A 19,582-nucleotide genomic window follows, 5' to 3' on the forward strand; every position below is an offset into this window, starting at 1 on the left:
TAAGGTGTACGAAGGGGATGGTCATATGGACTGCATTTACTGCCTTCATCCTTACCACACGGCGGACACTTGTGAAATCTGTCAGGGTTTCTCCCAAAAAACCCTCAAAGATCGAAAAAGACGCCTGGTTGATTGGCTCAACGACGGAGCGGGTGCGTACCCGGCATCGGAGGTGGGCTCCACGGCCTCAAAAAGTAAGGCAGAACCCCTGACGAAGAAGGCACGTGCTACCGAAAAACGAACCTCGGAGTCGGCCGAAAAACGACCCTCGGAAAAACATTCAGAGAAACATTCGAAGGCTGCCTCCTCTTCACACAAGGCGTTGTCTTCTTCCTCCTCATCTAAAAAGGAGAGAAAAGATCCATCTAAATCCTCCTCAGGAGACGGTCATAAGTCTACCTTGAGTCGAGAAGCCGCGGGCAGCAAGTGGGCCCCAAAAGCGGCGGGAGCACCTCAAGGCCCTGCGCCACTGACAGGGAAATGTGGCACCGCCTGGCTCCTATCTTGGAGCATTTGCCCGAGGAACATAGAAAGTCTGCAATGTTGCTAGTGCGGGAAGGAGAGGAGGAGAGGAGCCTCCAACCATGCTATAAATATTGCTGTCAACCTAGCCGAGTCCGGTTTTAAGCAAATCAATAATGGCGTAGTTCTACGTAGACAAGCCTGGCTCAAGTGCACTAAGTTCAGACCGGAGGTGCAATATAAAGTCTTGGATATGCCGTGTGAAGGCGAACAACTGTTTGGTGAAAAAGTTGATGAAGCCTTGAAGGGCATGAAAGAGGATACGGACATGGCATGGTCACTCGGAGCCCTGCAGAGTGGGAGGAATTTTCGTTCCTTTCGTCCGTTCAGAGGGGCCTCTGGTAACTCCCGGTTTGGGTCATCTAGAGACCGAGGTTTCAGCAGACACTCCTATTCGTCCCAAGGCTACAGACGTGCGGCCCAATCCTCACGTAGAGGAAGAGATTACCAAACCTCCAGACGGCGGAGTGCCTACCCTTCGTCGACGAAAGATAAACAAACCAAGAACCAACAATGACATGCTTCAGGGCGTCCTGGGGAGTTGAGTGTCTCGTCACTTTGACGAGTGGGAGCGCATAACAGACCGATGGGTTTTAGACACGATTCATCTGGGCCACTCTCTACAGTTCAAGGGCAAGCCACCACACATTCCACCAGTGTTCTCGGCCCAGCCCCACCTTCAAGTACTGCTACAGGAGGTGGTGCTTATGCTGCAGAAAGGGGCAATAGAACTGGTCCCGGTGGCAGAAAAAGGACAGGGAGTGTACTCCCGGTACTTTGTCGTCAAGAAACCAAATGGAAAATGGCGTCCCATTCTGGATCTACGAGCGCTCAAGAATTTAAAATTCAAAATGCTGACGCTTCAGGAGGTGATCCGATCGATACAACCCGGAGATTATTTGTCGTCACTAGACCTTCAGGACGCATACTTCCATATCCCGATGCGTCGTCGGCACAAAAGTTTTCTGCGGTTCGTCGTCGGACGAACCCACTATCAGTTCAAGGTCCTCCCGTTCGGCCTAAAATCGTCCCCCAGGACGTTCACCAAATGTCTGGCTCCTATAGCAGCCTGGCTCAGAAAGGAAGGTCACCAGGTGTACCCTTATTTAGACGATTGGCTAGTGAGGGGACTGTCTCCAGAAAGGGCACAAGAAAGCCTAGATGCCACCCTGGTCCTCCTGCAACGTTTGGGCTTTGCTGTGAACTTCGACAAGTCCTTGTTAAAGCCTTCAAGGACCTTGGTCTTTTTGGGAGCAGAGTTCCACACACAGTCGGGACTGGTGAAGCCATCCCTCGAAAGGATTCACAAACTGCACCAAAAGGCATCGGAATGGGAGATCGACGCCAAAGTGTCGGTACGAAGGTACATGTCCCTGCTGGGGACCATGTCGTCCTGCATACCCTTGATAAACAACTGTCGCCTCTTCATGAGGCGTCTTCAAGAATTCTTGGCGGATCGATGGACACAGACTCGAGGACGCTGGTCGGACAAGTTGACCATCAACGGCCAGCTCGTGCAGGCGCTTCAATGGTGGAGAATCTCCATACACCTAATGAAGGGAATGCCCTTATTGGAGCCTGCGTTCCAGAAGACCGTGGTTACGGATGCTTCTCTAACTGGGTGGGGAGCTCATCTGGACTCCTTACAGGTTCAGGGTCGTTGGTCATCGGAAGAGTCCTCCCTCCACATCAACCTGCTAGAGTTGAGGGCGGTGCCTTGGGCCCTGAAATCCTTTCTCCCACAGATAAAGGGCTCAGTGGTGAGAATAATGACAGACAACACGACAACCATGTTTTATCTACGGAAGCAGGGTGGAACTCGCTCCAGGAGCCTGTCGACGGAAGCCCAGGAGATCTGGCATTGGGCCGTACAACACGACATACAGCTGTTGGCGTTCCACTTACCAGGAGTAAAAAATGTGCAAGCAGACGCTCTCAGCCTAGAGATGAGTTGTCTACATGAATGGGAACTGAACGATCAGCAACTGCACCGGATCTTCACGGAATGGGGTCACCCGGCCCTCGATCTCTTTGCAACAAGAGACACCAAGAAATACTCCCAGTACGCGAGCAGGTGGCCACAACTAGACTCTCTGGGGGACGCATTCTCCTTCCCGTGGACGGGCAAGTTTCTGTATGCCTTCCCCCCCATTCCCTCTCATCCGTCGGACTCTGCAATGGATCCACAGATATCCTTGTCGGATGATCCTGGTGGCCCCGTATTGGGCCAGACAAGTGTGGTTCTCCGATCTACTTCACCTCTCAGCGGCAGAACCAATGAGGTTCCAGAAGATCCCCAACCTTCTGTCTCAGGAGAAAGGGACCGTTTGGCATCACAACCCGGACAGCCTCAGTCTGAAGGCCTGGCTTCTGATTTCGCCGAGTTTGGCGCGTTAGCGATTCCAGCGGATTGCCGTCGTATTTTGCAAGCCGCAAGGGCACCTTCCACGAACGCTTCATACACATACAAATGGAAAAGGTTCTGCATATGGTGCGCAGGTCAACCAGGTCTGGCCCCACGGGCGATCACACTGGAACAACTCCTACCATACTTGCTGCTCCTGGCAAATAACGGGTTATCTGTTTCATCCATAAAGGTACATCTAGCTGCCATCTCGAGATTTACTCGGAAGAGACATTCCACTCCACTGTTCAGTGACCGCCTAGTTAAACACTTCCTTAAAGGGTTGTTTAGAACCTTTCCTCCCAAGAAGAAGTTTCCTCCGATCTGGAGTCTGAACTTGGTCCTGCCAGCCCTGATGAAACCCCCCTTTGAACCAATGTCATCGACATCATTAAAATTCTTGTCTTGGAAATTGGCTTTCCTGGTGGCCATTACTTCTGCTCGTCGCCTGTCGGAAATACAAGCTCTAGTGATCGACCCTCCGTAAAGTGCCTTCCGTGTTCCATAAACACGCTGCTATAGTGTTGCCTACATTCTTTCCAACACCATCTTCAGTTGCAGAGAAGACTCCATACATTGGACGTGAAAAGAGCTTTGAAATTTTACCTCCATCGCACTCAAAGCTTCAGAGACACGAGACAACTCTTCGTAGTTTATGGCCCTGCGGCTAGGGGTAAAGCGATTTCAAAACAAGGACTATCCAGATGGGTGTCTTCGGCCATTTCTTATTGTCATTCCAAGGCCGGAAAGCCGCTAGAAAAGCGTCCAAGGGCCCATTTGACGAGATCTACATCGTCGTCGATGGCTTTGTGGTCCGGAATTCCGCTGGGGGACATCTGCCAGGCGGCTTCCTGATCGGTTCCACACACGTTTACCCGGCATTACTGTCTCGCACAGCAACATGCTGAAGATACACAGATGGGGCGGGCAGTACTACGTCATCTGTTCCAATAAGGTAAGCCCCGAGTGGGTTGCATCCTTCGGCAACTATGCTGTAAAGTGTTGTCTTTTACAATTAACATGCTATAATGTAATGGATTGCCATAGTAAGTGAGCATTGTGCTTGTTGTGATGTTGGTTTGCATACACACCTCCAATGTTGGAGGATACTGCTAGACAATCTATTCTAAGCATGTGAATCCATGAAAGATCCAATGCTGGAGAAGGGAATAGTTTCTTACCTGTAACTCCATTTCTCCAGCATTGGTGTCTTTCATGGATTCACATGCGCCCGCCGGCCTCCCCTGAGTATGCAAACCAGAGATCCCCCCCCTTACTACTTTGGGGGCTGAAATCTGAGGGAGCCGCGGGGGCGGAGCTATATATACCCCTACGTCCTAGTGGCGCCGGCGTGCGCGGCCCAGAACGACGTGGATAAGACACAAAAGTGTCTGAATTTTTTCCTATGGAAAATGTCTATATAACTTACCAAGGATTCCCAGCCTGACGACGGGGAATATTCTAAGCATGTGAATCCATGAAAGATACCAATGCTGGAGAAATGGAGTTACAGGTAAGAAACTATTCCCTTCTGTATTTGGACTTCCACAACAGACGGACAAGCACCTTAGTTAATAAGATGGGTAGGAAATACCCATAGTTAAAGGGAAAGAGGCCTTACAATTCTTACTTTAAAAAATCATCCTGAAAAATGGCATGTTAGCGTCTGTGTCCTCCTTCTGACTTGCCACAGTGTGCTGTGGAAAAAACGTAGGCCATCATTCCAAAGGCAGACAAAGCCCTTTGGCCTTTGAAACAGAGTGCTGAGAAGAAACCAAGAGACAGTGGCCAGGCCTAAGAATAGAAAACTGTGGATGGGCCTAGACAAGAAACCGAAGGATGGGAAAAGGGGCGCTTGGGTATGGCAGCCAAGATAGCTGCATTGTGAAAGATCCGTCATGAGTGGAATCCTTAAGAAATACTTGCCGCCTCTGCCATGTACTGTACACAAACTGAGCTACACAGTTAGACAGGTACCTGGGGGCACTCTGCCCATGTGCTCGCATGCAGTAACTGGAGTCACCCTGGAAATTCTAAGCCGCAATCCATACTACCAAGTACACCCACAAATAACTCCATTGGATGATGCAAAGTACTTTGTATCAAGAAAAGTCAATGTGAGTGAGCCTGGGATAAATTACATCAATGCCATTGCCACATGTAGCTGACGCAGATTACCCTAGTTGAAAAAGTGAAATCTTTGATTCGACCATGGATTAGATCCTCACTGATAAAAGATCACCCAGAACTATTGAGAGACAATCGCCCAGCGGTTTATCTTTTTTGGAAGTGCAATTATGTTATGTTATGAACATTTGTAAAGCGCGCGTTCGCCCAAAGGCATCATGGCGCTGGAAGGAAGCTACCCAGTCGAAGACCAATGGAGTGGTCCGGCTTAGAACAGGTTGGTTTTCAACGCTCTTCTGAATCCAAGATGGTTAACGGTGGCCCTAAGAGATTCAGGGAGGCTGTTCCAAAGTATGGCCGCGGTAACAGAGAAGGCTCTACCACCGAGCCTTGCCCGGTTAAACCTAGGGACAGTAAGCAGGTTAGAAGTACCAGAGCGGAGGTCCCGGTCCGGACGGTATCGGGTGAATTTAAGCTGCAAAAATTCGGCACCCTGACCATGAATTGCCCGGTGAACAGTGCACAGAGATTTAAACTGAATTCGTTGGTTCACCGGGAGCCAATGCAGTTGGCATAGCACTGGCGTGATGTGGGCACCATAAGGGGAGCCAGTAGCCAGCCTAGCAGCCAGGTTCTGCATACGCTGAAGGCGGTATATAAGGCCGATAGGTTGAGACAGAGCGAATTGCAGTAGTCCAGTCGTGTGAGGACTAACGCGGCTACCACGGGGGAGCGGAGGGCTACCGGGATCAGGGGCATGACCCTCTTAAGGATTCTAATCTGGTGGTGAGTGGACTGGCACACGGCCGTAACCTGGTTAGACATTGACAAAGAAGCGGAGAGGATAACTCCTAAATTCTTGACTTTGCTAACTGGATTGGGTAGCGGGCCCAAAGCAGAGGGCCAGAAAGCAGGGGTCCACAAGGAGAGGTTAGGGGGGCAGCCTACCAACAATACCTCCGTCTTATCACCATTTAACTTTAGCCAATTCTGATCCATCCAGATCCCGACTGCCCTGAGGCAGTCGTGGAGACAGACAGAGGTCTCTGACTGATCCTGGCCCATAAGAGCGGATGAGACAAATCAGGGCCCAGATGTAAATGTTAAACAGAATTGGCAATAGAGAGGCTCCCTGAGGGACACCACAAGTGAGAAAATAAGAAGGGGAGAGAAACGGTGGCATGGCGAGGGTCTGTGTGCGATCCGAAAGAAACAAAGTAAACCAAGCAAGAACAGCACCGGATATCCCAATCTGTGAGAGGCGAGAGAGAAGAATGGAGTGGTCCACCATGTCGAAAGCGGCGGAGAGATCTAACAGGATCAGGGCCCCAACTCCGTCAGTATCGACAAGTCTGGACATGTCATCCTGCACCGAGACAAGGACACTTTCCGTACCTCTCCCAGGCCTAAAACCCACCTGGGAATGATTAAATATTTTGGAAGATTTCAAAAAAGAGGACAGAAGCGGTGTGACCAGTGATTCCAGCAGTTTGGATAGAAACGGAAGCAGAGAAATAGGGCGGAAATTAGCCGGGATAGTGGGGTCCAAAGAAGGCTTTTTAAGGAGGGCAATAACCCTTGCAGATTTCAGTTCTGGGGGAACAAATCCCGACTGACACAAGTTGTTTATTGCCAATGTGATCTCATTCAGAATGTCAGGTGCAATAGCCTTCATAATAGAGGCTGGGATGGAATCCTCAGGAGATGATGATTTAATCTTCAAAATGGCTGGCAAGACCTCTGCCTCGGTAAATGGAGGGAAGGAGGACCAACTAGCCAAGGTATCAGTAGAAGGCACAAAGCTGGGGGTTTCAGGAGGCAATATTGCAAGAGATTTAGCAATGTTTGCTCGTATAGCATCAATTTTAGTAGTAAAAAAGGAGGCCAGGTCATTGCACAGTTCCTGAGAGGGCTTAACCATAGAGGTAAGGGTCTCCGAAGAGGATAGCGAATGCACAATGGAGAAGAGTTTTTGGTTTGCACAGACCGTGTTAAATTTTCTGGGCAAAGAAAGAGGATTTTGCCAGTTTAACGCTTGCCAGGTATGTGGACAGATTGCGTTTATATATAGCTCTAAGCTCTGGGTTATAGCCAGAACGCCATTTCCGATCTGCTTGTCTGAGTTGGAGGCGAGCCGTTTTGAGCTGGTCAGTAAACCAGGGTTGGGAGGGGAGTCTACGGCCTTGATTCATTTTCAGTGGGGCGAAAAGGTCGGCCACGGTGGTAAAAGAGTGGGACAGTGAGGATAAAGATAGTTGCTTCAAGGGGGCACAATTAGAAACAATCTGATCAGTAAGTGCCTTTAGATCAACTGAGCGCCAGGAGCGCAAAGGCATCTTAGGAGGGCGAGCTTTGCCGGAGGAACCGGTAGGTAAAAAAGAACATGAAACTAGGTAATGATCTGACCATGTCACTGGCTCAATAGGACCAGGACATAACAGAGAGTCATTAGCAAACACTAAGTCCAAGGTATTACGTACATGAGTAGGAGCATGGACTAGTTGATGCAATTGAAAATCTGACAGACTGTCAAAGAGAGATGTAATTTCAGCCGAACTAGACATATTAGAATGGAGGTTGAAATCACCTAGATTTACAAGATTAGAAAAACGCAAGTTCAAATTTGCTATAAGGTCAGCCAGCCCTTTGCCAAAGGATCCTAATGGGCCCAGGGGGCGATAGAGAAGCAGGAGATGAATAGTCCTAGAAGGAGGGATAGAGCAGCGGATAAAGAGTGCTTCCATACTGAGTGTGTGGGAGCAGGGTAATTTAACCACGGTGTATTTCTCATTAAAAATAATGCCGACCCCTCCGCCCCATTTAGGTGGCGGGCGATCATGGTGAATAGAGGTGGGTAGGGGGGATTGCTTGTACTAAGGCTGGTGCTGAACACGGCGTGAGCCATGTTTCTGTAAGGCACAGCAGGTCCGGTTTCCTGCTATTAAGCAGGTCCCAGATCTCGCCAGTATGAGCTGGGAGGGATCTAGTATTTAGTAGGCATAAGGAGGGGGCAACTAATGTAGGCTCCCCATGAGCAGCATCAATAGCAGGGGTATGATCTAAAGTCGGCGCAGAGTGGTTCCAGCCAGCTGGCCAGACTGTATCAGCCGGTGCCAAGGAGAGCACAAAACCCCTAGCAAGGCCTTCCTTCCAGCTCTTCCCGGCACGGACGGGCACAGACGGGCTTGCCTTAAGCGTGCCTTCGGTGCGCTGGCGGCGCGCCCGCTGCTCCCGCCCGCTGTGCGGGCGAGCGTTCCTGCACATAAGTGCACGGATCAGAATGGGAACGAGGCAGGGAGGCTGGGCTCCCGGGCGTAGGAGGACTGCTGAGTAGTCCTAGCCCAGTCAGCCCACCTTCAGAATGCCAGAATAGAGTAAAACGAGTGTGTCACACAGTGAGTAGCAGGCATTCAGTCTCTTTATTCACACACGGTACGAATATGAATTCAAATTCAAATGTAATTTCAAAATAAAACACGTTTCTTCTAATGCAGGTTAAAAATTCAAAGTAGTCAGGTAAAAAGAACGGTAAAATTAGCTTGTTCGCAGTAGACAAATCAACGGCTGTCCTCAGAGGGAGCAGCTTACCATCCCAATTATCATGTTATGTTAACAGTATTTCTAAATCGCAGCGTCCACCAAAAAGGCCCTCTGGTGCTAATAAAACCTCGGAAATGGCGACTGTCAGGGAAGTATTTAAAGACTCTAAGAAAGTTATGTTTTCAGTGAGCGTCTAAAGAGGAGATGGTTCTCGGGAGCTGATTCCACAATCTGGCCACTGCCACTGAAAAGGCTTAGCCCTTTGGAAAGTTGTCCACGAGAGGAAACTTGTCTGATTCCACCCCGATTTATTTTGAGAGGATAAAATAACTTGGTTAACATTGCAGGCCTCTTTTGTTCTCTGAAACCTGCTCTGTTGCTACTTGAAAGGAAGGAGGTCCTCTCTTGCTCCCTTTAGACATTCGCCTCAACTTTTCTTTCTTTGTGACTCCCTGACCATTGTTCCTCAGCCAAGCGTGTTCCATCTGGATCTCACTGGGGATTCAACTCTTTTGTCTGTGGCCATTTGGGCAGCCTTCTGGACCCAAACCTCTGGACTACAATCCTGGGCCCCTCACCCTCCCTCTGTCAGTAACCTGACCCAAACAGTTGCACCCGTTCTAGTTGGTTGCATTTTTTGTCAATAGCTGCAAGAGTAGTAGCTATTTTTGCTCACAGTAATCCTTTACTGCCTGGTGGAACCCAGAATTGGGTCTACAGTGTTGTGAAATCCAAAATCCTGCCAACTCCATCTTGTTACTCTTGAAAGTGATTAGCTAGAGACTGAGGGTGACTGCGTAGGGTCCTTTTCTGATGTGAGCTCCAGCCAGGATCTATCAGATCAAGAAGCTGCTTAGGACCCACTCTTCTTTTTTCATTCAGGTGGCATTTTCACATGAACCAGTCCATTTTTTTGCCATTCTCGCATGCGGAAAACACTCTGCATAAAATAGATGTTTTAGGGATCTAAACTTGCTTGTGGGCTGAATAGGCATTATTTGTGTCATTTGGTGGTGTTAGAGAAAGTGAAGAATGTTCTTTTTGAATCCTCCCTCCATAGATTTCAGTGGAACCCCTGGCAGCGGTGTCTGTCATGAACACTTGATGGACTTTGAGTAACGCCCTTTTAACTTGACTTAACTGCTCAGGGCATTTATTTTGGGGGCTTAAGGCTACCAGTGCAGTGGTCCTGTTTCGCTCAGTCATGTTTTCTATATAGTGGTGTTTCAAAGGGGTACTTTGTATCACTTTTTCACTTTTGTTTAGCAACATGCTTTGTGATTTTGTTGTGCCTATGAGGGGCTCAAGGCAGTGAACCGTGCATTTTTTTTCGGCGCACTCTCATGCACTTTTTATTTTTGCCACATAACTTCATTTCGATATCCATATACTCAGGATGGCTGCTTCATGTGATTAAGTCCTATCGTTTGGCTAGCTTGTTTTGGCCACCTTCTTGCCCTCTCAGGACAGGAAACTCAATTTAAAGACTTTCCTTCAGGGAATCAGGCTTGGATTCCAGGGCTGCTGCGTTTGTGTTGCTGAATAGATCAAGACTGGCTTTTAGCATAATGCGTGGGATGGGGTTCGGGGAGAATTACTTAGGTTGGGTGCGTCTGTTATATAATGTGCCGAGGGCAGAGGTGAGGGTTAATGGGGTCTCCTCATGAACATCCCCCGTGGGGCAGGGTATGAGACAAGGGTGTCCCCTCTCTCCTTTACTCTTCACGTTTACAGGCAGACCCGCTCGCGAGGGAACCGACATCCAGCCTGGAATGGGTGGGTTTTTGATGGCCATGGGGTGGGGAAGAACGGGTCTTCCTTTACATGGATGACCTGCTAATTTACATGGGGGGAATCCACCAGGCTCATGTGGTACAGTGAATCGAATCGGGCAGGAATACTAGGGATTCAGTGACTTCAAGGTTAATTGGCAGAACGCCGTCTTGATTCCTATGCAGAGTGGGGAGGGGCCAATTCCATCGGCCTTCCTGTATCCAGTGTCGACATCAAGATGAAAATATCTGGGAATTAAGTTGTCTGGTCACCTCTCAGACTTTCTTGGACTAAATCTGCGCCTTATAACTGAGAAGTTCAAGCTCACCACCATCCACTGGCGGACCCTGCCACTGAATTTGTTGGGTAGTGCTGCCCTTTTTAAGATATTTCTTTTGCCCAAATTCCTTTACGTGTTGCAGAATGCACCACTACCAATTCCCGGGCTGGTCTTTAGGAAGATTGAGGGGGTCCTCAGGGAGCTCCTATGGGGGGCCAAAGGGCACACATAGCTCTGGCTACTTTGCAGCATTCAGTGTGGGAGGGGGAATAGGCCTGCCGTGTCTGCAAGGGTATTACTGGGCGGCCCAACTGGGGGGGGGGTGAACGACTGGTTGCATGGGGACCCTGGCTTGCCACATATCACATTGGACGGCGGATGGATGGCCCCCGGTGCAAGTACTCTATGGGAGAGGAAGGGGCGGGTTGGCACTTCCGAGCATGATGCACGTGCAGAAGTTATGGGCAGAGGCGCGCAGACATGTGGGATGGTGGGGGGGCACTCTGAGTCAGCCTCTCTGGAACAACTCTCATCTTCTGGAGCTTTTTAGGATGGGCCCCTTTAAAAAGTGGGAGGATGGGGGGTGGGATTTGCACCATGGCTGATAGAATACAAGAGGGTAGCCCCCTTGGGTTTGGGGTATTATGGGAGAGGTTTGGCCTCCGGTGCAGTGAGGGCTTTAGATGCATGCAGCTCTCCCATGCAGTGAAAGCGCAATTTATAGACCTGCTGGAGGTACCACAGAGCTCTCCCTTAGAAGCTAATCTGCTTCCGCAACGGATAGAAACTAAGGTTTCCTCAACCTTGTAACAGGTGGTCTCAGGCTTTGGATTCCAGGAGTTGGCCCATCTAAAGAGCAGGTGGGAAAGGGATGTGGGAGCACTACAGCCCGAAGAATGGGTAGGGGCATTGATGTCCCCTTGAGAAATTGGTATATCAGCCAGATTGCGGCTCATGCAATATAAGATACTACACCGGGTCTTTTGCCTCCACAATATGTTGTATAAGTGGGTGAGAGCCGAGAGCGATGATTGTCTGCGGTGTATGCGTGCGAGAGCCACCTTTTTCCATACATTATGGGAGTGCCCACAGGTGTAGCTCTTCAGGGGGTGTGCACCAATAGGCTACCAGCTGTATTGGGATTAGAAGTCCCCAGAGACCCGAAATGTGTACCATTGGTGATTATGGGGTGAGGTGGAGGTTCACCAAATATGAGAAGCAGTTCCTTTCTGTTGCCCTGGGGCAGATTAAGAAAGTTAATTTTCCCATCACTCTGAGGGGCGCAGGAACAGCCTCATACTGGCAGATGGACAGCAGAGGTGGACATGTGTATTGCCCTGGAGAGATGAGCATACAATGGGCGGGGCTGCCCAGGGAAATTTGAGAAAATATGGGGCAAATAGGAGGGGGGGCGGGAGAAGGTTAGGGGTGTTGAAGCTAGGTAGAATTGGGAGGGAGAGGTTGGTGGGTTCCTTGGGATTCACAGTAATGTTTGGTGATGTCACGATTTCCTTGTCAGAACTTATGCTGCCATGTCAAAACAATGTTTTTAAGTTGGTTAAGTTTCTATTCAAAGTTAATAAAATGTTACATAAACAACAAAAAAGAATGGGTTTTAGACTATCTGGTCCCAATAAACACTACTTCTAGGAAGTGTATGTTGCTGGGCAGATGTAGGGTTTGTGGCTGTCCGGTCGCCAGTGGCGCAGACCCTTGCCATTGGTGGCTGGGGTAACACCTAGCCCAGATTTTGGATATTGGAGTGGAGTTTTGCTTCTCTTTCTGGAGGTAGCTCACTAGGTTCAAGAGTCCAAAGTAAAAGCTCTGAAGACCCAGAAGACTGCTGCTACAGTCGGAATTTCCCGAGCCATCTACCAGTGCTGTGTTTGCTACCTTTCCTAAAATCAGAGAAGACCCTTGATATGCTTTCTTTTTCTGGACCAGAGGGATCAACTGGTCCTGCATCCTGCACTGGAAGCCTGGCATCAGTAGCTGTTAAAAAAAAAAGTGTCCCAGGACCATCCCGTTGGCTGCCCAACCGCTAACATGGCCCTGCTGCTGCTGCTGCTGCTGCTATGGTGACCGCCCTGAGCTGGAGCTTAGGACTCTGCAGAACCTAGACTTGTGGTCTAGGAACATTGCTGTTCTTCATTGTGAAGAGGGGTCTTCTAGGAGCCTCTTTCTTGCAACCGTGATGAATTGGGCCTGGTTGTCAAGCTTTGTCGTGGGAGTCACTGTTGCTGCTGTCCTGAGGTGTCTGGCCGATCGAGCTACAAGTCTGTGATAGCCATCTCAGAACCAGATATTGGAACCATCGCCTAGCCAGACCCAATCCGGACACCATCTTCAGCGGCTGCTCATGCCACATCTGGAACCACATCAGCTGAAGCAACAAGTGAAGTTTCCTGTCGATTCTAGGTGCCATAGGCTTGGTCACCTACAAAATCAGAGTAGGTGGTCAGGGTAGGGATTGAATAGGCGCAAAGTCTACTTCCTAGCACTTTCTTTTTTTATGTGACCGGTACAGGTGTATCCAATGCCCCCCAACCCTGCAGGGTAGCCCTTGCAATGGTGGGATAGGCAGTCTACCCCGAATTTCTTTTGCTTACCCGTTTACTACAAAGGTGCTTTGAAAAGAAATTTCGAAGGGATTGTGTCCTCCGACGTATTCCTTATCTTAGATAGAAATCCTTCAGCTTTGCTGGCCTCGGAAAATTTTTTCGCCAGAGGGCGCTGCGCGTCGATGATCGCCGAGTCGATGACCCTCGACGGCCTCCGTGCCGACGTCGACGTCATCCTGCCTATAAAGGCCGCGCGCAGCGTCCGTTGCTCAGTTCCGTTTTTCCGCGCTTCGTTGTGCCTCGGAACACCGTTGCTCAGTTCTCGATATAATATCTAACCTCGATATCGATGGCATCCTCCTCCGACCCGACGACCCCTCGGTCCGGTTTCAAAAAGTGCCGAGACTGCGGGAAGAAAATGTCGTTGACGGACCCTCACAGGGTCTGTTTGTGGTGTCTGGGAATCACGCACCAGAGTTCGGAGTGTGAGGAATGCCTTTCCATGACGGCGAAAGCCTTGAAGGAGCGTAGGGGGAAGCTCGAGAGAGGTAGGTCAACTTTAACTTCCTCGAAAGCTTCTTCGGTAGAGTCGAGACGTTCGTCTCCTCACCATAAAAAACACTCTCGTTCTAGATCACGAAGTGGCTCCCACCACTCGTCGACATCGAGACACTCGAAGAAGAGACGTAGGAGATCCCCTTCGTCATCTTCGTCGAGTTCTCCTGAGAGAGTTCATTGCCCCACAAAACGCAGCTCGCAAGCTGAGTGGGAGGAATTCAGGAAAAAGATGCTAAGCGTCTTCGAGAAAGCGGCCTCGTCCCCCTCGAAGACAGCTGAGGGTGATACCCCGGGTAAAAAACCCAAAAAATCTAAACGCCGCGAGTCGCAGTACCCGGCGGAAAAGTCAACCCGAAAGCGCCTCGAGCCATCGGGAGATAAAGCATCATCGACGCCATCGTCGAAAACTCCTTCGAAACAGAGGTCGGCGCCATCGACGCCGTTGTCGAAGGATTCATCGGCGCATCAGTCGATCGAGTCGACGCCGACGTCGACGCCGATATCGACGCCGGTGAAGGAAAGAACCACGGCTACTCCACAGCCAACGGTTAGACAAAAGACCTCCGACTCGACGCCGAGAACGTCGACGTCGTTCTCGAGCAGGACTCCGATCCTTTCGAGTTCCTCGAGGCCTAGTACACATTTCTCGACGCTTTTCACGGCGCCTTCGAGTACTTTCACGTCGGTGTCGACGACATCGACGTTTTCAAGGCCTGTGATGATGGCTCCTTCTGCATTGGAAATGGGGTTTATACCATTCCAAAAACCAAAGTATCCCCCTTTAACCTCGATTTTTGAGGAAAGGGAGGATTCAGACCAAGATATTGATTTACAGAGGACCACATCACCAGAGCCAGAGACTTTCGCCTCTGAGGAAAGAGGATTAAAAAATCTTCAGGATGCACTTCAGGAAGCTAGTGGCTTGGACACTTCTCCTGAAGCAGAATTTATCAAACCAGACCCAGGAGAACATGCGGAGACTCCATATAGAGCTCTGATGTCTAGAATCATAGAATTTATGGGTTGGTCTGCACCTTCTCCTGCCTTTCAGCAGGATGACCTCACTGACATACTGGACAAGGGCCCACAGGAGGATCCTGTGGTTCCATTTCACTCTGCTCTACAGAGAAGGATTTTGACAAACTGGGAAACGCCGGAAATTATCCCGGCAGTAAATAAAAAACTGTCAACAAAATACAGGGTGGCTAGTTCTGACCCTGAATATTTGTCAAAACACCCTACTCCTGAGAGCTTAGTTGTACAGGCTGCAACCTCATCAGGCAGCACATCTGCATACCCCACTGCTCCGCAGGATAGGGATGACAAAAAGTATGATGCCATGGCTAAGAAGGTTTTTTCTGCCTGTAGCATGGCGTTAAAGTCTATTAACGCGACCTGTACGCTCGCTAGGTTCAGCCACACCCTTTGGGAGTGCGCTTCATCAGCGGCTGACTGCCTCCAAGAAGGAGAGGAAAGGGACGCATTTTTAAACATCATCAGGGATGGTAAAGATGCGATGTGCGAGACCCTACAAACTGGCCTAGATTCTGCTGACAGTATCAGCAGGGCCATGGCGGCAAGTACCACAATCCGCAGGCATGCGTGGTTGAGGAAGTCTGGTTTTGCCTCTGACGTGCAGACCAGGCTTTTGAATATGCCCTTTGACGGTTCTACCCTCTTTGGAAAGAAGGCGGATGACAGTTTGGAGAAACTGCAAACGTCCAAGGCAGCAGCCAAGTCATTGGGAGCTGCTATCCGTCAGAATACCTTTCGTCCTTCGGGATCATCGTGGAGAGGACGGTCCTTTCGTTACTATTCCTCATATGGAAAGGGCAGAGGACGACCGGCTCAAAGAGGCCAAGGAAGATTTACCCGTGGTGGACGGGGTAGGGGAAAGAAAGCCGCACCCGCAGGAGCAGGAGCCACTTTACCTTCGGCAACTGCATCAGCCGCTTCAAAACCACTCTGAGGTCTCCCCTCACAGAACACCAGTAGGGGGCAGGTTAACTCACCATCTGACGGAATGGCAGGCTATTACGTCAGATGCTTGGGCTCTGGAGACAGTGGCCCAAGGTTACTGCCTGCCCTTCCTACATATCCCTCAGAGTCATCCACCGGGGAACAACCCTTTGAAGCTTCCAGATCCGCTCCTCTTGCAGGAGGTTTTAGACCTGCTAGAGAAAGGTGCCATAGAACTGGTACCTGTAGCGGAAAGGAACAAGGGTTGGTACTCCCCCTACTTCATAATACCGAAGAAGGACGGAGGACTGAGACCCATCTTAGACTTACGGGAATTGAACAAATTCCTCCGAAAGGACAAGTTCAAGATGGTGACTCTCTCTCAGATCCTTCAGGCCCTCCAGCTTCAGGACTGGTTGGTATCTCTAGACCTCCAGGACGCTTATTTCCATGTGCCGATCCATCCCAGGCACAGGAGATACCTGAGGTTCGCAATTGGCAGCTCTCATTATCAATTTCGAGTTCTGCCATTTGGGCTAACCTCCGCCCCGAGGGTCTTTACCAAGCTAATGTCGGTTGTGGCTGCAAGTCTAAGGAGGGAAGGGATTCATGTCTACCCTTACCTAGACGATTGGTTGATCAGAGCTGTATCTTCGGAACAGGTTCAGAGACAACTAGATTATGTTTGCCACTTCCTTCACAAGCTGGGCTTCTCCCTCAATTTAAAGAAGTCACAGATGATACCATCACAGAGACTCCAATTCATTGGAGCAGTCCTGGACACTTCCCTGGGAAGAGCCTTGCCACCAGAGGTGAGGGCTCGAGATATTCTGCAGATGGTCATCAGATTTCAGAATGCCCAATATCTCCCAGCCTACGACTTTCTGAGGTTGCTAGGCCTCATGGCATCCTGCATATTCCTCGTGCCGGAGGCTCGCCTGAGAATGAGATCCCTCCAGTGGGCACTGAGAACTCAGTGGTCACAGTTCTCAGGAAGGATGACAGATCTCCTTCGGATCCCGGTCAAAGTAGCCCGAGACCTTCAGTGGTGGGCCTGTCGGGAGAACATCCTGAAAGGAGAAATGTTTTGGCAACCATGGCCGGAGATAACAGTAGTCACGGATGCCTCACTCACGGGGTGGGGAGCTCACGCCAACGACTTGACCATCAGCGGTCGTTGGTCTCCATCGGAGTCCAGACTACATATCAACCTGTTGGAGCTGAGAGCCATCAGACTAGCGCTGAAGGCTTTTCTGCCGTCTGTACGGGGAAGAAACGTCCTAATAATGACGGACAATACAGTGGCCATGCACTACCTCAACAAAAGAGGAGGCGTAGGCTCACTACCACTGTGCAGAGAGGCGATGCAGCTCTGGTTTTGGGCAATTCAGGAAGGAATCTCTCTATCGGCAATTCACCTAGCCGGAGAGAAGAACTTGACAGCGGACGCTCTGAGCAGGCAGAGCACAGTCTCTCACGAGTGGGAGATAGCTCAGGAAGTCCTTCAAGAGATCTTCGCCCTTTGGGGAACCCCTCAAGTGGATCTGTTCGCCACCAGTATCAACAGGAAGTGCGACAGATTTTGCTCAAGGGAATTTCCCCCGAGAGGAGCTCTAGGAGATGCGTTCGTAGTGGACTGGGAGTTCCCACTTCTGTACGCGTTCCCTCCGGTCCCTGTCATTCCTCAAATGATCAGGAGGTTGAGAAGGTTTCGGAAGACCATGATCCTAATTGCCCCGGATTGGGCCAGGAGAACGTGGTACCCGGACCTTCTAGACATGTCCATCTGCCCTCCAATTCGACTGCCATACAGAGAGGATCTTCTCTCGCAGAAGGAAGGTCAGGTTCTCCATCCAGCCATCAAGACCCTCAACCTTCACGCTTGGTGTCTGAAAGGTTGAGGTACAAGGATTGGGACCTTCCGGATGATGTTATGGAGGTGTTGCTTTCGGCCAGAAGGCCGGCAACTAAAACTCTATACCGCTGCCGTTGGAACAAATTTTGCAGCTGGTGCAGAGAAAAGAATATTGAACCCTTTTCTTGTGGTACACCTATGGTGTTGTCATTCTTACTTTACCTGGCTAATTCAGGCCTACAGGTTGGCACAATTAAGGGCTATCTCGCAGCGCTATCAATCTTTAAGCGCACTGCAGAGGAGCCTTCATACTTCAAAATTCCATTGGTAATACAATACCTAAAAGGATTAACTAATGTTTATCCCCCGAAACCTTTTCAAGTTCCCTTATGGGATTTAAACCTAATTTTAAACTTCCTAAAGGGTGCCCCTTTTGAACCACTACACTCTTGTTCATTGAAGCTTCTCACCCTCAAAACTGTTTTGCTAATAGCATTGACATCTGCTAGAAGGGTTAGCGAGTTGCAAGCCTTATCGTGTAAACCTCCACATACAATCTTTTACAAGGACAAAGTTGTTCTTCAGGTGAAGCCTAACTTCCTCCCGAAGGTAGTCTCGGAGTTTCACATCACTCAGAAGATTATATTACCTTCTTTCTACCCTCCTCCTCATCCGGGGAAGGAGGAAGAGAGACTGCACAGGCTGGACCCTAAGCGAGCCTTGAGCTTTTATATCAGCAGATTGGCTAAGATCAGACAAGCAGACCAACTCTTTGTAGGTTATGCAGGACATAAGTTGGGCCTTCCAATAACAAAACAAACCATCTCCAGATGGATTATTTTAGCCATTCTGGAGTGCTACAAATTGGCAGGAAAGGAGCCTCCTCAAAATCTAAGGGCTCATTCTACCAGGGGTATCGCAACATCCTCAGCCCTTCAAAGAGGGGTGCCAATTCGAGATATATGTGCGGCTGCCACATGGTCGTCCGCACATACATTTACCAAATTCTATAGCCTGGATTCCTCCTCTAGTCAAGAAACTAGATTCGGCAAGGCTGTGTTACACTCTGTCCATTCTGGAAGGGTAACATAACTTTTATTACTCCCGCCTCCAGTCACAATACCACTGCTATGGGAGTCTATCTAAGATAAGGAATACGTCGGAGGACACAATCCCTTCGAAGAACTAGTTACTCTTACCTTGTAACGTTCTTTCGATGGGATGTTCCTCCGACGTATTCCTTATCGACCCTCCCATCCATCCCCGCAGTATGACTTCCTGTGGGTTTGCAGCCTATGCTCCTTCAAGGTGATTAGTCTAATCCAAAAACATTACTGGGGACTACAAAACGGAACTGAGCAACGGACGCTGCGCGCGGCCTTTATAGGCAGGATGACGTCGACGTCGGCACGGAGGCCGTCGAGGGTCATCGACTCGGCGATCATCGACGCGCAGCGCCCTCTGGCGAAAAAATTTTCCGAGGCCAGCAAAGCTGAAGGATTTCTATCTAAGATAAGGAATACGTCGGAGGAACATCCCATCGAAAGAACGTTACAAGGTAAGAGTAACTAGTTCTTCTATTACTTACCTTTTGGCTTCAGCAGTATTTGTGCATGGGAATGTTAAACTTCTTACCCCCAATCAAGTACTTACCTGAACACTTCTTTTTGGACATTGTATAGTTACTTACCTGCAAGGTGCCTGCAGATTTTAATGTGTCGTATTATTTTCTCTTTTCACTGGACTGTTGCAATTGTAAATTGCATTGATTAATTGCTTGTAACTATGTTGGATGGTAAAGCTTTGGGTAGGCTCAATTTGGGGTGTGTGTGATTAGATATGAGTGTTTTGTAGTGTGTACTATACTTAACTTTACCAGCATGTGTGTTAAGGCCTAATAGTCTATCTACTTCTGTGTGCTGTGTCCTTAATTGGCTGTCTGTGTCTTAAACCGTACTACCAAAGCAGCCACTTGTCTCCTGAAATCTGTCTATTTTACCTTG

At 49.5% G+C, this 19,582-nt stretch overlaps 1 protein-coding gene across 3 annotated transcripts in view; it reads left to right on the forward strand.

Moving 5' to 3' along the window:
- Nucleotides 1-19,582, forward strand: part of E4F1 (E4F transcription factor 1) — a 1,100,649-nt gene that overhangs the window by 573,581 nt on the left and 507,486 nt on the right. The gene's annotated exons all lie outside the window — the stretch shown is intronic.

This window comes from Ambystoma mexicanum, chromosome 2q (assembly GCF_040938575.1).
Source record: "Ambystoma mexicanum isolate Mex_15411 chromosome 2q, UKY_AmexF1_1, whole genome shotgun sequence".
In the NCBI taxonomy this organism is placed as follows: Eukaryota; Metazoa; Chordata; class Amphibia; order Caudata; family Ambystomatidae; genus Ambystoma; species Ambystoma mexicanum.